Below are 19,766 nucleotides of genomic sequence, written 5' to 3'. Positions count from 1 at the left end.
AAAAACTGCCAACAAAAACTCTGATTAAAAGGAATTATCTTAAGGAAGCATTTCCTTTACAGTGTAACACATACCGAACGACTACCTAAAAAATGAACTAGCAAATAAAGCACACGGTGTATGGCAATTAGGTGCACCATGTGTGCATACTTTCACGGCCTACTCCCCTTCCTTCAATCCCTTTTCTCCTGGGTACAACTTCAAATGGTAAAAGTTGTGCTGACAAAATTGGAGAGCAAAAAAGCCCCACAACCAACCATTCATTCCAACATTTCCTTAACAAACCGACCGTCACATCCGTGCAAGTGGACTGGTTCGCATTGACAAGGCGTTATTCCCCTTTTTTGCATGAACGAGCCAAAACAAGAACATCTCTTGTACCAAGAATTTATAAAAGTTTAAAACCCATTTGCTCGTAAACGGTCGCATGGTCGAACAGTGTGGCTCGTGGTAGGAAAGTTTTGCTCCAGGGTGGTGCTTTTTGATGGTATAATTTTCACATATTCATCATGGTGTAGGCTATTTTCGGGCTGCATTTGGGTGAGCGTGTCCGAAGCGAAAAGGTAGCACGGCCAATCGGAACGATACGAAGAATCGGTTACACAGTACCAGAATACCGTAATAAATCTTCGCAACACATTTTCCAACCTAACCAACCCCAAGTGATGGCCATAAATTTCATTCCGATAAACCCGTGGTGATGTATATTTTTTTTTTCTTTTTACTCCCCCAGAACCAGTACACCGTTCCGGGAAAGGGGAAATTGTTTTGGCATACCTTTGGCTTGAGGACAGAAAACTACGACTGTGGGATTATTCATTGCCGAAAATGGGTAAAGTATGCTAAAGTTGTTCCATCATTTGGTCACTCCTGTAGGATAGTTTCGTTTCAATTGCTCATGGAATTAGTTCTAGTTCATTTTACCGAGAGTTTACATGTCATCAACAACATGGGTACGAAAACGGTCAATTTCTGCAAAGAGGGTAAAACAGCCTCAACGATCACCGTGAAATACCTTCATTATGTTTTATCGCCATTTTAACTGCAGCTATAAAAATTAGTCCAACAATTACGCTGCGTAGGGCCCATTTTTGCATCTACCAACGGCTATTATTACGCACCCCACAGACGTCCCCGTGGCATAAATTTCCTTCCCTTCGTTCGCTTAAACTCACGAAATGCAAATTGTGTGTTTTTTACCTTCAAAGAATTATGAACGCCGGCGCGCAGGGTTTGATGTTTCATTGCGTTTCATTCCAAATAAACAACAAGCGCGAACAACGAATGCCGCGCAATGTGATACGCTTGTTGGACATTCTCATCGTGTGCGGACATTGAAAGGTGAAACTTTTTTCTTTGTCATGCCATGCGGAGATAATCCACGAGGAGGGGGTGGGGGGAATATAGGTTAGCCCATTTCCGACCACCGCGAAGGCTCCGGTTTCACTTTTGATGAAACGTTTCCGACGAATTGGAAAGACCATCAAAGAAACGTTTTGTAAGAAGGGAAGATTTTGCGTTTATCATTATTTACCCTGCTTGCTTGCCACACTCACACACACACACACATACACTTTATTGCAAAGGTGGTCAAGCTCAGACGATTGCGTCACGCGGGGTAATCTACGATTAATAACGGTGGTCATTCGCTGTACTTTTGTCTTGTCTGTGTTCGCGGGAAGTAATAAATCGCGCTCCATCCTGGCTTGATGTACACTTTTTTTTTACTTCGCAGGTAAAGTGAAGTTTAGTTCGTCTTCATTTCTGCCCAGGCTGAAGAGGATGCGATTTGTACGCGGAAGAAAAGAAATATCGTTCTCATTCATTTCTAGAACATAGCGGGAGCCTGGAAATAGAAATATTATTGAGCTTAGTATACACTTTTACACAACGGTGGTGGAGTATGCTTCAGGAAGGAATTCTGAGTATGCAGTATGCGGGCGATTAGGTAGACTGAAAGTATGCTCTTTTGTCTACAAAAGCACTTAGACTATTGGTTTGTCGATAGGGAGCAAAACGATATGAAGAATCAAAGGGAAGTTTACGTTTATGTTGTTTGAAGCAGGCAGAGAAATTGGGGATGTATCAAACTTAATAAAGATTGTGGAAAGTGTAAAGTTGTGGAAAGTGTTAATTAATACAGCTTTAGTTTCCTCTACCATAGTGAGGATTTGTTTGCTGCTTTTTGTTCCTACAGTGCGTTTATTACATTTGTTTTTCATCAATCTACTTAAATGTAATCGTGAATATTATTACAAAAAGGGTGGTTAATTAAATTCTAAGTGTACAGGATTGTAAGGCTTGGCTGTGTGCAAAAATTTACTATAGCTTGCATAGCGCGATTGATGTATTTAACGTTCATTTAATTTATGAATTTATGTGGGAAACTCTCTGAAAATAAATTCAAATTTCGTTCCACACTTTACAGTAAATCTTCTTATGAATATAAAGAGTAGATACTTTTTGGAATTGAAGTTTACGTAAAGTCAAATTATTTTATCATTAATTTCGTCATTTTTATTATGTAATTCTTTTGGCTATTTAGGCCAGCTCACATATAATAAACAAACTTTCATCATAACAGTTGCTGATTTTAAATTGGTTGGAAGAGAAATAGCTGGAAACCCATGGAGAAAGTCGTGTCTTCACTACCGAAATTTGATGTTTGCTTGGTGAAGTGGAAATAAGGTTCTGATACGAAAATGATGGTTCAATGATTTTTCCTTCAAATATCGTTGTATGTTATTTTTGTGCACCAGGGCAATCTTTGTGACATAGACAATGGTAGATACATAAACTAGAACCACTTGCGTTGAACGTTGATACGTTGATCACCAAGCGCAATATCCATTGTTATGCGCAATATCACCAAGCCTGTGCATCGATTGCTATTTTCAAAAGTAAACTTAAATTGTTTAAAACAGGGATCTCCAAAGTTTTTAGCTCGAGGGCTGCATTGTTTCAAAAATAACTATGTTGAGGGCCATTTGACGCTACCTTTAACTGATGAGTGAACGTTTAAATCTCGTTTTTACAACAAAATACTAACGAGACTTGTACAGCTTCGTATCACTACAGCTTAATTTTTGTCTAAGGAAAGTGAAAAATACAATTTTAGTTAAAAAAGTCGTACAGTATACAGTATTTATTTTAACTCTTACAAAGTCATCATGGGCCTCATTATAAGCTCGCGAGGACCGTGAGGGTTTGTGAGACCCCTATGTGAAAAAATCAGACTTAAATAATGATTTGATTGGAGGTTTTATTCATATGGTATTTCATCTACATATTTGTAATCGTACAACGGAATAAATTGCAATGCATCATGTTTTTCTATTGTAACTTTGACATATCTAAAAAAACATTCTTTATCCTTTCAGCGTCATGGTGTGGAACAATAGAGCAGGAAAAGTAAATGGCAAGTGGCTTCCAAAAATGGGTACGATGTCTGTTACGTGTGACCTCGATGTAAAGGCCCGTGGTACGTGCTGGAAAGGAATTACGTTTGTTCAACTTTAAGCTTTCATTGTCGTGAAAACATGTCACGTACCTTTTCCGCAGCTATAAATTGCACCGAAAGTCGGTCCCAACGAGGAATTCACCTACATTTCGTTGATTTCAATTTTGTCCTAGTCATTCCACTGGAATAGTCAGGATTGATCACCTGACTATAAAGAATCAGTTTTCTTTTTGCACGACCGGGATTGAACGTAACAAAATGACTGTTTGAAGAAATCGACACTAAATAAGAGAATCAAAACTTTGAAGATTTAAAGGTAATTGTGATTGGTGATAACAAGTATTGTAATACTATAAATATTAGATGCCGCAATTTAATTTTAAAAGATTTTTCAGGATAAAAGACATCGTCAATCAAAATAAATAATTCAAATAGGAAGGTTTATCCAAAATGATCGATGATTCCGAATCGGTATCTGATAAAATTAGCCGAAATTTGGAAGGATAAAACCTTTCCTCTGCTGTTAGTAATTGAATTGAACATAATCTCAGCTATCGAGCTTTCAGACCCACACACCTTCCCTCTTACCTTATTTGACCGTTTTTAATATAAAATGATTACCTTCATCGTACGAATCGGTACCCAAAAAGGAAATCGGCCTTGCACCATCACGAGCAAACAAAGCCACCAGCATCGAACATCGAGTTATGTTGCTGCTTACGTTGCGGTGTCGAGCAGAAGCTTGTAAAATCTCATCGAATGCGAAGGTGGTGAACTCGTGTGCTTTGATTTGCATATTTTATGCATTATTCTTGTTTGCCATCGTTAGCTTTCCCGGTGCTTTCGATTATCACGGAGATGGAGGGAGAGAGCGAAGGGAGAATTGCGTTTGTTGCATGTTGAAGTTTTTAGCAGCAAGGATCGTCCGGACTCCCAGGACGGAGAGTTGTTTCAGTGGGCCTTCCGCCTTTGCAAATTCGCAAACGCAAAAGCTCACGAGGACGATGGTTGGCTGAGACTGTCAATAACAAGGGCGGCGTTTCGCCGGAACACAATCGAGCGTTAGGCAAGCTCCACTGCTCTGACCGGTATGATAAAGAACGGGATATTGCTATTCCCCACCACAGCTTTTAGTCCATTTTTCTTGTGCACTTCCGCCGGTCTGCTGGGTCGATGGGCCGTTTTTCTTGGGGTATAAATTTTCCATACCACGACTGCCGATGAAAAACCGAAGTTCGGCGAGGGTTTCTTTCGGTGGTGAGGATGAAGATACGCAAACTGTATCAAATCACCATTTTGGCCCGGGAGGAGGTCAAAGCGTAAGGAAAGGCGGTGAAACAAGGCTGCGCGGTTATTGCCTTGCTGGTAGAGACGCTAAACTCGGATCGTCTCCGATCACCTGGCAGGATAACGTGCCACAAAGAGGGAGTAATAATAGCAAACGCGTTGTAATGAATTATTATTGCATCGGCCCGACGTACCAGCTCGATCGTACTGGCGGTTTCGACCCGGTTCATGTATTAAAAATAGACTTCCATCCGGGTCCGGGTTGCAGCTAGGATGAAAGTGAAGGATAGCGCTGTCTGTCCGTGTAAGGCCGGATACTAGCCATGTATGTTATCTATATGAATAATTCTTGGCTTGGGGTGGAGCGTGTGTACCCAATTTCACACGACAGTGCGCCTGGGTTAGCGTAGAGTGGAAAAGTTGCCTTTTTCTTCTGCTGCGTTTGGTGCGTTGGGGATTATTCCGAAATGAAAGCTTTTTGTGGTTTTGAATGCAACTTTATTCGTGTTTTTGTTTTACATGGAATTGTAAAGAGAGTGTAATCAAATTTGATTCAAAGTAACATAAATACATTCTTCTGGTATGCTTTACAATTAAAATAGTTTATTTGTTTAACATATCGGGCGTTGAAATGAGGTAAACAGTTCTGTGATTCAAAACATATTACTCATGCATTAAAGAGTGTTTATACCAAAGTTAATTTAAATTTACTAAATTGAACAACAGCAGTTAAAAATAATACCTTAATTTATTGAGTTTAGTGCTACACTACACTTAAAATAAGAAAATGAGTAGTAACATCGTTTTGAACTGCATCATTGACTTGGTTATGCATACAAAAATTGGAGCTTATCATCACAATGTTGAAGATGAAAACTGCTTTGAGTGCATGTTTTTGTTTTTATGACGGATTCCCTAGAAGTTAAAGCACTCTTACATAGGTGCAGAATGTTTATCTTTTGATCATGATTACATCTGTTCATGCAGTGGAGAGCATTTGCATTCCACAAAAAAACTTCTGCATTTTACAGGCTAGCTAGAATCACTTTGAACTTTTCGTAGAATTCTCCAGAGGAATGATCATGTGATTGCTATTTCTACTGCGTACTGTAAAATACTTTTTACGTTTCAACAATTTTTCTCTTCTTTGTCTACTGTAATCTTTTAACAGTAAACAGTGATGCACAGAACAAAACTGTGACTGATTTTGTTTGTTCTGACTTTTCCAATATCAAATCAGAATTAAAAGCTTTTGGCAAGGATGACTCTTCAAGAAATCTCTTAGAAATAAGAACATAGTTTTTCACATTGGTGTTTCTCAGTATCAACCCTGTACCTCAAAAATTAAACCGTGTTGAATGGTTATTATTTATAGGCTAACCATTAATGCTACATGAAGTACCATCAACAGTCAAGCCACTTTAAACCATTTCAAATTCATAAGCAATCGATTCTTAAATACAGGAAATGCATAAATAACCAAACAAGGCTCCAGCTCCCGGGAAGCTTACGAAAGTTGAGCCGCAAAACTAATTTACGTAATCACTATTATGGAAGCAAAACAATAATTAATTAAAATCAGTTGATGCATCATCAACCACTTTGCTTTCATCCTTTCGCCCAGTTTCGCATCAATCATTATAAACTTGATTAACGATTTGCTCCCAACGTCCGGCGGTTCGATGCCAAATCGACCCGGAGCAGCCGGGGATGTGTGATAAAATTTTTAATTATCTTTCATCGCCGTCCGTTCGTTCGTACCGTTTCGGGTCGCGCAGCTAAATGGCTGCGATGTATTCTGTAGCTTTTGCCAGGATGTTCTGAGGGTATTTACTTCATTTTAAAGATTAATAACCATTGGGACGTTGAATAGTTTAACATTGCGTTTACGTTGCGGTGTGTTGAGAAGGCTAAAATAATATGTGTTGTGTTTTCAAAGTTGTAATTAAGTTGTGGTATTTATAGCTTATTATATTCCATTCATATATAAATGTATACATTTATTCAATATTTAATATTGTCCATTTTAATAGCTAGTACCCAGAAGAAATCGAGGAAATAGTGATAATAATTACAATGATGTTCTTGCATATCTTAAATGGTTAATTAATACTAAAAATAAATACAATAATTCTTTTGAATAACTTAAATTTTAACATGAAAAGTAAACTCTTTATCTGTTGTTTAACATACGTAGATGGAAGTATTTCATGTGATTGTTATTGGTTTCATAGCCATTTCACTGGCACCCCAGATATGTCACGTATTTCATGACTTACCTATAGTGATATTCAACCACAAAGCAACGCGGATGTAGTTGTGTACGGTGTGTGTATGTGTGTAATGCATCTTCAGTGTACGAAAACCGATACACACATTGGTATGAAGTTGGTTGGTCGGGTTGGATGGGTATGCAATAAACATTTCAACGCCGTAGAGAGAGATTTTTTTTTACGGCTGCGGGACGATTTTACTGCTGTATCCGAATATCGCATTTTTACGATCAATTTTGCACGCAGCAATGCCCGGGCGCTGGGATTGCAATATTAGCTCAGGCTGGGGTAAATGTGCAAGAAGATATTAGGGCAGGGAATAAAACAACCTGCACGAAAACTACAACACCATCAAGTTTTCCGCAACAACGCCTGCTGGGGATGGTTTTGTATCGTAAAACGTGGTCGAAATCACGTGGCCTATAATTGTCGTTGAACTTTGCGGCGCACTTTTTTATACCTATATTGACATCTTTATTGAAAAAAGACGAGAAATAGTTCAAAATATTCACTTCAATCTGTCCCAAGGAACGTTTCCGAACTAGTTCGGTAATAATCCTATAAGGTTTAGTTTCCCGTGTGCATTAATTGATCGCTTATTGCGTGTAGAACTGATGATGACGAACACCCCAGGGGTAGATGGCAAATCTTTCGAGTGGTTAGTTAGCTGGAAGTTATGCTTGCTAAGCTTTGCTATTTACGATGCGAACCCTTTTATGGAAGGTTATGGTTGATTTTGTGGGTAAATGATGCGTGCATAGTTAAGGATTATTAGCGAGAATGTGGGAACATCGGTCTGAGGTTTACAACCTCGCCATATCGCCTAAACGAAGGGGTTCAAGCGTAATGGAGTTTGTAACGTTATGCGCGGAAAACCCCGTTCGTAAAATTACATAAAACAAGCCATCATAAAAGAACATACCGTGTGTAGGACGTAAGGTTTTTAAAGGTTTTTTTTGTGGAAATATACGTTTCGTTCTGCATTTCTCTAAGCCTGTGTATGAACCATACGAAATATTGCTAGTTGAATGAAATTTTATATGAATTATGAAAATATCTAAAAAAATTATTTACACGAAATAATGAAAATTGTTTTTTTATTATTATTAGTTTTTCTTTTGTTATTATTTGAATTATTATTATTGTGTTTAATATTGTTATTATGATTATTAGTAATTTATCTATTTATTTTTATTCTGGAGAAACGACATGGTCTTGCTTTGATTAAGTAGTATTACTACTACTACTACTTATTATTTTTGTAATTATAGTAACAATTAACAATTATTTAATAATAATAATAATAAAAAATAAAAATAATAATAATAATATATTATTATTATTATTTTTATTAATGATAAAAATTATAAAAAATAAGAAATATTATTATAATTATTATTTTGTAATATTAATATTAAAATTATTTCTATTTTTTACAATATTAAGTTCTATTACAATAGGTTAAGTCTAATCATAAAATTCTCAGCTATAACTTAACGGCCAATGCAACTAAAAAACCTGAGAGTGGCTAGACGACAGTTAGGAAGTTTTCGTGGGTTCAATTAAGTTCAATTATGTTATGTTCTAAATGCTGCAAAAATCTGCATATTTTTCATATAAGTTTACTTCCAAATAAACTGATAGCGCTTACAATCACCGAAAGGCGACACAATGCAGAGCAGTTCGCATTCCTCTAGAGTTGTGCTCAATTTCAGTGGAAAGACGGTTTCCGTCTAGCATACGTCGTATTATAACATACACATTTCCCGTTAAAGAGTTATTCAGTAAGGTATTTCAGCGCATGTGGAGCTTCACGACAGTTTCGTGGAATTTAAATTTGTCGCTTTTCTGCAAATCAACCCCGGGCGCCGGCTTTCGACCATACAACTGCTGAGTGGAGAGTTATTTTGGGAATCGCAAACAAAACAAAATCAAATATCACCCCGTATCCCGGAGCTTTTTGCACAGGCATCCATTTGAAAATCGTGGCACTCATTCCGCGCGCAACCCAAATGCCATCCCGAACGGCGACATCCACTGTGTTGCATGAAAATTGTTCACACTCGTCTGCGTCTGCACAATCCACACGACCAATGGTGGCGCTACCGGGGATAACGTGCAAACAACACGATATGATCGCCACATTTCCCATCCACAACGGAGGCAGTCGCGCGTAGCAGTACGAGAGTATGTCATGAAAAATATGGTCCTAGCTTCCATCCTGCTTACCTTACCAGATCTGGGGTGTGGTGGAGGCTTCAATTTCACGGCCCCTTCCGGTTGCGCACAGTTGTGTGCGTGGTGATGTAGGATGGCGTCCAATTTGTGATGTGCGCGAGTGTGTACCGGTCCTTTTGTGACGATTGGCCACGGTGGTCAACTAAATCATATCAAACGCCAACGGTATGCACTGCCCGTTCAAAAGGTCAGTTTTTGCACATCGAAATGCTGACGGAAACCGCGACTGAGGGATATGGTCGGATAGGTTACAGAAACGAGATCGCCCGGAATGTCCCAGGCGAATGTCGAACCATCGTAGCATCATCGGGCCTTTGCCGATGGCGTGAAATCGAGGCTGATTGGAGTGCGTACATGGTGGAACGTAACAATCACACGTATCAGTGCAAATTTTCATTTATCTACATGGTAATTCACAATGAAGCAAATGTCACGGTTTTCTGGCGTACGTGACAAGAGACAATTTTTATTTTAAATTTGAGGCACACATGTCTGGTAGCGATAATTTCGTTCGCTGTTCAATTAAGTTCAATTATGCATTCCTGTTCGATAATGCATCGTGGGAGCGTGTCATTCATATGCGAACAAAACACCAATAAAAACATACTTCATTTGGTTATGGAACTATTTTATATCTGATATAAGACTTATTTTGAAAAGTAAGTCTGAAAAATAAACTTATAAGAAATAGGCTAAATTCTTCTCAGAGATTTTAAGACTTTAATGGATTTAATCTTTGTTATAGAATGTTTGTTACTACAATGAAATAAATTAACAAATTTCGAATTGATTTAATTAAATTAAAAATGATTTAAACACTTTTCATTAAAAAAAACATCGTAGGATCAACGTTTAATATTCGAATTTCATTACTTATGTTAATAAATCAATCATTTAAAGTGACAAAGGAATGAACTGATTTTGGCAACTCACGATGACCTCGTTACACTTTTTCTTATCGTTGATGAATTATATATGACATGCTGAACGAGTGGCCACTTTCCTCCAAAAAAAAATCATCAATTATCTACCATATCCCTGCCACATTGGCTTGCCATTTTGGTGCCATAATTCATTGGTGTCTTTGTACCACGAGCCTGGCAATCATTCATCACTACCAATGATTATATGCAACTTTTCTTTTATACGTTGCTTGGTGCCGGAACATAAAGCAACAACATTCTTTTATGTATCTCGAGGTGCAGTCCCGGAACAAAAGAATTAGTCGAGAAATTAATGTTCTTGCCCGTGGCCAGGAAGGCTCGGAAAACACAAAGTCCGGCAAACATTTGGCTTTGCATTTAAACGTCCACTGTTCGCTGGAAACAAAACAATTAGCCAAGCCGATTGTTGTTCGCTATGGAGGGGTTGTTTCTTTCCCATTCATTAATACGAACAAAAGGTTCGTTCAATGCAGGGGAACTTTGAATCGAAATAGATTTCTCCGGGCGTCTTTCACCCTATTGAGGCAATGCTGCCAGGTGTAAACACTTGTAGGGCGTGAAACGGTGGCAGCAAGTTTATTACAGTGCTGTCGACTGGAATGCAGTAGCATGTCTTTGTCTTTTACTGGCTGTTTTCGGGCGTTGTTTGTTGCCACGGAAACTGTTGATTCTCCAGCATCATCCAGTCGTGAAGTGTCTGTCGGCTTTGTTCGAAGACCGTGTTTTTGAGTGTTCAGTTTTCAATAGGAAATCTTAGATGTTTTATTATTGTGTTGATTGAGACTTTCATCTTTAAAATAGAAACCTGAGTTTTGGTTTTTTACTACAGAATATTAAAAAAAAATATTTTTGGAATGTTTAAGGCTCAATTTAAATAAAGAGAAGATAGTACCCAAATAGCCAGCTCGTACATTATAGCTGATTTGGGGCTGTTTAACAAAAAATCGTTCCGGTGTCGTAGTTTGCAGGTGGTTAAGGTGGAAATGGTGCATGGTGGAACCATAAAGCTTTTTAACAAGCACATGGTACTCTCAGGAACCTTATGGCTGATTAGCCTGATGTGTATAGTTCACGAGGGAACTTGAAGGCTTGTTAAGAAAGCGTACCGAACTTGGTGGAACTTCATAGCTTTTTAATGCATGACATCGGTACAAGGTGGCTCTTGTAAAATTGTCAAAGACTGACGCCGTCAATCATCTCATTGCTGCTGCACAAGTTAGATTAGTTCTTTGAAGAAGGGATTTTGAGGGAATTGATTGAGATTGTACAGTAAATTGTGATACATTTCGTGTAATTTATGAATATTAAGGATTTAAAAGTATACACATGTATACAAACAAAACAAATCCAGTTGTTTATTTCATCGATGACGCTTGCTTGAAAATAACACACAAAGAAATATAATCCCCGGAACCGTACCATAAGGAAGCTGCTTAGGCGCTATTTAGAAGGACCACCTGGAACTTAGATGCTGTTTATCTACTGCAAAAGGCGAATTCAAGCAGCAATCTTTAGCATGCCAAATTGGCTGCTTAAGCAATTTTGGCTATTTCGGTAAACAAACATATTTGGCCGTCTTTCGCGACCAACAACCAAGCAAAATTTCATGCTGCACAAAATTCATACAATTTTAGCCATCCGATTTAAAACTCTTTGAAAATTGATATCGTAAAGGATCCAATTCTTTGTTGCTTTTCTTTTTGCAATATATGATCATTTCATACGGTGGGATTATTATCGGGCACTACTCAACTTGATTGTAGCTGGTCGTATCATTTACGATAAGTAATATTAGAGTAAAATAGCCATTTTATTGTAAATTTAAGTGAATTCATTTTTATTGAGCAAACCCCTGTTTTCTTTATCATATAACTTTTGTGTTTTTTATATGTTTTAATATGGAATTGCAAAAAAACTCTAATATTAAAACAATATAAAGCGCCCAAAACGCACACACGCAGCAACAGCTGGTTGGAACCGGTTAGTAACAAACACTGCCAAAAACCACTCAACACCGTACATTGTCCCTAACGCCCGTGTCCCAGCGCAGTCGATCGTTCGTCTTTAGCTGGTAATCTGCCGAAAGCATCGCAAAGGCGAAACGGCGAAGCGCGTGGGCTTTTTGTTGAAGGACGACGCCCCAGCACCGAAAACCGGCATCCGCCAGGGATAATAATCGTAAAATATGACCTCGAGCATAAGCAGCAGGATATCCTTCCGGTTTTGTCGAGCGACTCCTCCACCGGACCCATCCTCCTCCCCCCGCTGTCGCCACGCCATTCAACCATTCAACAGTGGCCGCAACCACCACCACGTGCCGCTATTGCTACCACAATGGCGTCTGGCTTTCTAGTGGCGGGCGCATCCAAATCCGGCAAACAAGCACAACAAGGAGAAATGGGAATGGTTCCTTCCGGTCGGGAGCGGAACTGGGAACTGCTTCCACTTCTATTTCGCTTCCTTTCACGAGTGAAGCAGCCCAATAGTAAGTAATTTATTTGTTCACGCTCCGTATGAACCCGTATGGAGGGATGAGCTGTGTTTGTGTGTGTATGTGTGTGTGTCAGTGGGTGTTGTGTTTTAGAGGCGCCGTGTTTGTATGGCGTAGGATGTGATAATAGGCACGATTCGTGGCGCTCTAAGCTATTACGGTTGATGGCTTAATTTTGTCAAATATTTGCTAGCGCTTCATATCCCGTCAAAGAGCGCTGGCTGTGCCTGTGTTTGTGGCTTGTAACTCTTCGTTTGTGGTATTACTGATGCTTTAAATTATCGCTGTGTGATCTTTCGATTACAATACCGTTCATGGTATTCTATATATAAATGTTGTGGCAAAAGAATCCAATAATTACATTGCACACTCTTCACAAGCGCTCGATGATTGCGGTTGATTGTGTGTACCTTTCGAAGAATTATATATTCTATTAACAAGGCTAATGATGAAGCTCAGGCAGCAAATCGACCGCTTTCATCCACCATTTGCCTCATTTAAAGGTCGCCAGGATCGTGTAACCGAAACACATGTTACAGCTCGTTTAATTGCGCACAAAACAAAGAGGAGTTTATTTTTAGTGTCGATAAATACACACCCGTCGCGGGCGCAGAAGGAAGGAAATGAAGACCAACCCTGGATGGAGTCAAGCAATTTTCTTTCGCAAGCACCCCGCCCACCCACAGGACTCGGCCATAAAGCACAACATCAGGTTCGTCGATACACAATAATCGATAAAACCTCCGATCCTCCGATGGCTCGTCTCCTTCCGTGGTGTGCGCCGCCCCATTACACGAGCCGTACACCAGTGCACGGTAAAGGTAAAGGGTTTTTGCGTGCTTCGGAGAAATTAATACACCATAACATGATACCATTTTCTTCGCCCACCATTGGCCATTGCGTGTGGTGGGTTTTGTGTGGCTGGTCGTGGAATAATGTTTCTTTCGCAAATACCGCCCGTGTCTGGAAGTGGTTGTTCGCGCTGCACCTCTTTGCAACATCACCACCACACTACCACCACGAGGCTAAGAAGTCACGAGGCTAAAATGTTGCTCTGCTTCGTGCCGACGGCGATGATGCGAGCGGAAGACTTTTGCACGTTTGTTGACGTTTCGGGTGAGCGTTCGTTTCACTTATTTTCTGCGAAATTAGTCAATGCATTGCAAACGAACGACCAAGGGTAGGGCTTTTATAGAATTGCGTTCCAGCGGAGGTGATTGGAATGACATTTGAGATCATTGGAACGAGCCGTCCCTAGTGAGGTTTGCTGGGAAAAAATAGGAACGAAGCACTTCGATGATTTACTACTGAAATTGTTGTGTGATTCTTTGAACAATTAACTAATGATTGTGATGCTATAGAAACAGAAACAAGCGTTTGGTTAACCGTTTAACCTCATTTTTGTAGTAAAGTAATTATCTTTCAACGACATTTTGCTTCTTAAATTGACAACAATTTTTAACAATTGTTGTTTATTATTTGTATATTTTAAAAAAATTAAATTGCAACCTCTTTAGTTAGGAAGTATTTACTATTTGTATTATGATTTCGTTATTACAATATCATTTAATAGATAAAAACGTTCATCATTATTAATGTGAGTTAAACGAGGGTATACGGTGAAACACACCATCATCATCATTATCATCTTACAATGTTTCATTTGAATTGTTTGCCGGTGTATAAAAGAAACGGTTTCTTGTTTATACAGAAAGAAATGTATGTTTTCATTTCACTTTCCACTTAATTACTATCACTCAATTCAAACAGAAAAAAACAAAACAATTATTAAGTGCATCTTTTTTTATAATGGCAGCCTATTTGACCGCAACTTGTAGACAAATGCATAAAAATATTAAAAAGAAAAGAAATATTGAATCGTAATGATCTATGTCGTAATGCCGTCTTAAGCCCGGGTTAACACTTTAAGCGCCGTGTCATATAAATTCGCATGACGGTTTTGCTCACCGTTCAGCTTTGCATCTGACGCTCAGTGATTCTCTTGAGAACGAATGAGGTAGGAAAGAGAGAACGAGAACGACATGTGCTACGCCGCTTATCGCAATGAAACAAAAGAGTGATATCAATGGCACGAGAAACTGTCGCTCACATCGCTCTCTTGCGCCATGCGCTACGTGCTCACTCAAAAACTGTGACGTCAGGCCGGCGGTCAAAGTGTTAAAGTTGAAATGAACGTTAACGCGAAATCACCTGGAGATGTGTTGACAATTTAATTTTTTCATTAAAAGCTATGCCCATTTGCGGTAAGTGCAGGCCTAGATCGACAACGATTGTAGCGCCAAATAATAAGAAGAATAGAAACATATTCCCTGTATTTTCGAGAAAGTTAACAAAAAACATTCGTGGAGCTTTCAAATGTAAGTTATTTCGAAATGATTATCAACAACCGCTGTTCCTAGTCGAAATGGTAAGCTTCAACCGCTTCAACTGTTTGACATTCATTTCGCTCCAGTGAGAATTTAAAGCTTTGTTCATGGTGAAATATAATGGTCAGCGGAATGTTTTATGGTCTTAAATTTGCTTTTGGGGAATTGAATTTCCTTTGTTTTGGTGCACAATGAGTGGTGAAACAAACAAAAACGTAAAGTCTAAATCAAACTATAGAATTAAAAGTGACTCTCAACTGGCTATGACTTCATTCGGATCTCCTACTGCTCACTTCATTCGGAGCTTCCTGTCAAGTAACACAACTATATGTTTACATAAATTTAGTATACTCTTTTTAGTTTTTACCTTTCAAATGAGCATGCTTTTAAGTTCATCCCTCAAACGTGATTAGACTTTTTAAAATTGCATTAATTTTACTGTAGTTTTCCGTGTTTCGGTATGTCCATCAAGTAAGTTAGTATTGTATTTATAAAAAAAATAGCCAAAAGGACAATATTTTTTGTGTTTTTAATATATTTAAAACGCTTAATAAGCAGATCTGGTGGTACAGTTGTCAACTCGTACGACTTAACAACATGCTCGTCAAGGGTTCAAGCCTCGAATGGACAGTGCCCACATACGTTGGACTGTCTATCCTGCTATGGTAATAAATAAGTCACTGAAAGCCGAGCCCACTAGTGGTACAGAAGAAACGCTTGAAATAGGAAATAATCTGCGTACTAAAATGTTTAAAGAATTAAAATATTTCATTAAATTGTAAGGATGAACTGTGGTTCACATGAATATAATGGAAATGCTTTATAAGATGCTTAATATGCATTAACTGTGTTATGTAGTACATCCAGTCAAATGATACAAAATATATCCCATATAGATTCGCATTATAATTCTATGGACACTCATGAGCTAAGCACCAATCAAAGTCCCGCGGAACAACATGTGGCGCACAATCATCGATGTCATTTTTCCCCGTCTATAAACGACGCTTGACGAACTTAAACGATCATAAATAATTTCATTCCTTACCGCATCGTACCCGGCCGTACGTTGTCACGTGTCATATGCTTTCCCTTGTTTCGCTACTTTTCAACAAATCGTCCAACAGTCACGCAAAAGTGATGTGCATTTGAGCACGAATTGGCATGTTAGGGCAACCAGGAATAAAAAAAAAGAAACATTCCCCACGTGCCTGCAGGCGGTACGTGCAGTTTCCGTTGACACGATTGCTTTTTGAGGTTTTTCCTGCACGAAGAACTCGCTGGCTGACGTGATGCGCAGCAATAATGCAGAAATGATTGTGGTTTAATTATGTTTTATTTGCTATGAAAATACATATCCGCTCCTCGGGAATGGTATTTCCATTTTGAGGCAGAATTAAAGTCGACTTATTGTGCCTTACAAAAAGAAGAGCCCTGCGGGTTGCACTGAATGCATGGAATCGATGCAATCCATATCCGTTGGTCATTCGATTCGATTTATTGTTGGTGGGTCTTCTGCTTCTTCGTTCTTTTTTCGTTCCGTTCCTGACAAATATCTTCATTTCCTTGCTGGTGCCTGGGGACGGAAAAGAATCCTCCGACCGTGCGTTCCTGCGTTCCTTGCTGTGGGGCAACACGGACAACTCACACAGCAACACGCGTGTAGAATATTGAAAACGCACACCATCGTACCGCGGACCGCGCTATTGTTGCTACGTTCTGTGGCGGAGGGAAAGCGACAAAAATGAGGGGGAGGGGGGGGGGGTAAGATGTGCGGTAAGGGGAGTAATAATATCGAGTGGTTTATCCTTTTTTTCCTTTTCCCCACAGACGGGGTCGAATGTCGGTGTAATGGTATCGAATGCATCCTCGCTGCCCTGTTGCTGCCGATTTGTATTTTTCTCTCTCTCGCTCTCTCGCTCTCTCTCTTTCTCCCACGCGTTCTCTCTCTTTTTTTCTCTTCTGAAATATCCTTTGGTTTCAAGCGGATGGAGCTGTGTTTTGCAAGACGATGTATCGTCAGCCCCGCTAGTGTGTGTTAGTGACGTCCCGCCGAGCACTCTAAGCTCACACGCATCAAAAACTACTTTCCTTGCGACGGAACGCAAACCAGACGCATGAAGTGTTCCGTCCCGTTCGCTCTAAATCCCTCTCTCTCTCTCTCTCTCTTTCTATCACGCGTCCACGGTCCTCCATCTCATAACCGAAGGCTCGGTTGCTTATTATTTTCACATCACGTAATTGAATTTGTTCGAGAGATCGATCAGAGAGCACTTGTTAACACGGCACTATCATCACGCCGAAATCGAACCGGACCGGTGGAACCGAAGCCTCCAGCACTTGTTGGCCGCGTGCCGAGCGCTTTGTGCTTTGCTGTACCGTGGCGCGACACCACACCACAAACCACAAACCGGTCGGAGAAAATACGAAACGGAACACATAATAAAACCTCGTCGGAAAGGACTTTTGGACGGAGAAGGGTGAGCTCGTTACAGGGAGCAGGTAAAGGTCAAACCGGAAAGGTCCGGCTGTCTTCCTTTCTCTGTCAGTCTCGCGCGAAGTGGTCTGTTGCGCGTGATTTGCGTCGTTGCGTTGTTGCTGGGGAGGGAAGCGAAGTGGACGGCGGATGGGTGGACGAAGCGGAAATTAATAGCTTAAAGCTCAATGACCTACAAAGCTTGGCTGGCTGGCGGCAATCGGTTGTTTCCTGCACACGCTGTAAATGCAAATGATGAGCATCGTTTGCGTCGGTGTCAGGGCAGGCAGGCAGGTGGACGCAAGCTGGGCTACAACCTTTCTCCGCTAAATAAAGGGCGTTGATTTATTTGCTAAGCAATAACAAAGAAAACCACCTTTACCGCACCGGATTCTTGCTGTAGTGACTGTTTCCTTCGTGGTGCGGAAGCTTTAATGTGAGGACGCAAAAAATGGAGCTAAAAATCAACCATAGCACCGGTTTTTTGCACTAAAGACTCTATTTATGTATAATTTTGTTGAAATATTAACTCACATTATTTATGCACACATTGATTGTTTGCATTCCTGTTTGTCACACTTTGCGAGCACATGTTTAAACTGACACAAAACCCACTGTGTAAAGCACTGCAAAAGCACGGAGCTCGCCCGATGACGCACTACAGTTTTACATTGCACCCATTGCTTGTGCGTAGTGCACACAAATCACAGACACCAGCAATCACTTCACTCACTAAATCGTCACATCAATCAATCAACTCAACCAATCGAAGCAGGCTGGTGGCAGCAAACGGCGACTGACACAACTTTATTGGTCGTTCCGCGAGCGCTGGGAACGTGGCGGAACGTTGCTAGCCCAAACGCAGCTAATTTACCCACCGGAAGCCGACAGCTGTGAAGGGAGCAGACGATACTGGGATATCGGGAAGCAAACGAGTACGCGTCCGACACGAGCGACCGTAAGCTAAGGACTGACTGAAGGATGTGTGGTTGCGAACGCTGCTCGTGTGAAGCTTTCTACACCACAAAGCGGAGAAAATGACGAAACTGCACGCTCTTGCAAATGTATTCGTGTTGTAACGGAAACAGAGATAGAGAAAGAGAGAGAGAGAGAGAGAGAGAGGGAGAGCGCGTGTAAGTTCGTGTGCTTTTAGATGGAGAGCATTCGAAGCGATAGATATGGCCGAAAGCTTCCGACTGTGTTTGTATCTGTTTGATAAGCTGCCAGCTGTTTTATTGTTGCACTTATTACTTAGTTGTGGATCGAGCGTTATGTGTATGTGTGTTAGTGACGGTAAGCATCGTTTGGATGTTTTTTGTCTTTTCCTTCGCCACCATTTTCATTTCAAGAGATGAAGTAATCGCTGAGAGTAGAAAGCTCCTTGGAGAGAGTGCAAAGTTGAATGTTTACATTACGATTGACTTTCAACAGGTTTCATCAATTAACCGTTTTAGTTGAGTGTGAAGCTTTTCTGCTGTTTTTTTTTTTTTTTTTTTTTTTTATTCAGGAGTAACGGAGCTTTTCTGCTGTTAATGGGTTTGAATTTTGTTTTATTTATTCTTTCAATGTTATGTTACTTTTTTAATATTAGCTGTTAGAAATTTTTATAGGTATTGTTTTATTTTTTAATCACGAGGAAAAAATTCACGAGGTCCAAAAAGGCCGTATTGCTATGAATATTGTTTTATTTGTTAATATAAATAATAAAAGCTGTTAATATTTTATTAAATTTAATTTAAATATTTTATTACTTGCCTTTTCTCGCATTTCTTTCCACCCCGTTTGTCTCATAAATTTCAAGAATGCCAAAGAAAAGTGCAACTTAATTTTGATTAAAAATTCCAAGCTGCCGGGTCGGAAAGCTTTCCAGCGCCATCTATTGCAAGAAAAATCACGCAAGCAGAGCTTTATTGCTACCTATATCCCCAATGAATCCTTCTTGCAGTAGGTTCGTTGCCATTTGATTGCTGATCTGCTCTTCACATCATAGTTTCTACATCCTTCTTTACTTTATACCCCGTGCATATCGTTGGGTGACTTACTGGCTGCACCGTTCACGTAGCACCAGTAATGTTCAAAGCCTGATGCGCTAAACGCTGAAAGGATGATGGCATGTTCCGTCTGATGTTATGAGTGTAAGCACAAAAGGTATGAACAAACTGAAAATTAATTTCGTCCTTGCGTGCGCATAGCTTCTCGCACTCCTTCCA

General features: G+C 39.8%; 1 protein-coding gene across 1 annotated transcript in view; it reads right to left on the bottom strand.

Moving 5' to 3' along the window:
- Positions 1–18,562, bottom strand: part of LOC5667114 (melatonin receptor type 1B) — a 39,238-nt gene extending 20,676 nt beyond the window's left edge. Inside the window, exon 1 of the mRNA XM_061645518.1 lies at positions 18,091–18,562. The gene's annotated coding sequence lies outside the window, so the exon portion shown is untranslated. The remainder of the gene's footprint in view (positions 1–18,090) is intronic.
- Positions 18,563–19,766: the final 1,204 nt, after the last annotated feature.

This window comes from Anopheles gambiae, chromosome 2, assembly GCF_943734735.2.
Source record: "Anopheles gambiae chromosome 2, idAnoGambNW_F1_1, whole genome shotgun sequence".
In the NCBI taxonomy this organism is placed as follows: Eukaryota; Metazoa; Arthropoda; class Insecta; order Diptera; family Culicidae; genus Anopheles; species Anopheles gambiae.
The sequence above is the reverse complement of the archived record's forward strand: the minus strand, read 5'-3'. Positions and strand labels throughout refer to the sequence as shown.